Source organism: Aptenodytes forsteri, unplaced genomic scaffold (assembly GCF_000699145.1).
Source record: "Aptenodytes forsteri isolate BGI_AS27 unplaced genomic scaffold, ASM69914v1 Scaffold236, whole genome shotgun sequence".
In the NCBI taxonomy this organism is placed as follows: Eukaryota; Metazoa; Chordata; class Aves; order Sphenisciformes; family Spheniscidae; genus Aptenodytes; species Aptenodytes forsteri.
The window spans coordinates 3,070,596-3,071,059 of record NW_008794456.1 but is presented as its reverse complement, the minus strand read 5'-3'; positions in this window follow the sequence as shown (position 1 = coordinate 3,071,059).

The following is a 464-nucleotide window of genomic DNA, read 5'->3' as shown; positions in this document are numbered from 1 at the left end:
TATCAGCTCCTGGTGGGTTTTGAGACCTTGAGACCCCGATGCCGAGACTCCCGTCGGCCTGGAGCATCGTCCCCACTCAGTGACACGTCCCCAGTGCTGCAGGAGATGTTGGGGTTCGCATCCTGCATCCCGGGACAGGCTGAGCGCCGGGGCTGGGCTTAACAGCCCCGTTTCTTCATCCCACGGGCGTCCAGCTCGGGGTCGCCCGTCCACATCGGCGCTGCCACTTTCCCAATGATTTCGGGGCCATTTCGGGTCCCCCCCCTCCCCAGGGCTGGGATAAGATGCTCGTTGCGGGGACCAGGCGCTGGGTTAATCCTGCACCCCCTTCGAGGTGCGGGGAGCTGACGTGGGCAGGATGGGTCCCGCCGGCGTGGAGGAGCTCCACCTCCCCGGAGGTGCCACCTCCCGCGGGGACATTATAAAGGACGAGCTGTCCCCCGCGCCCTGGCCAGATCCCAGCC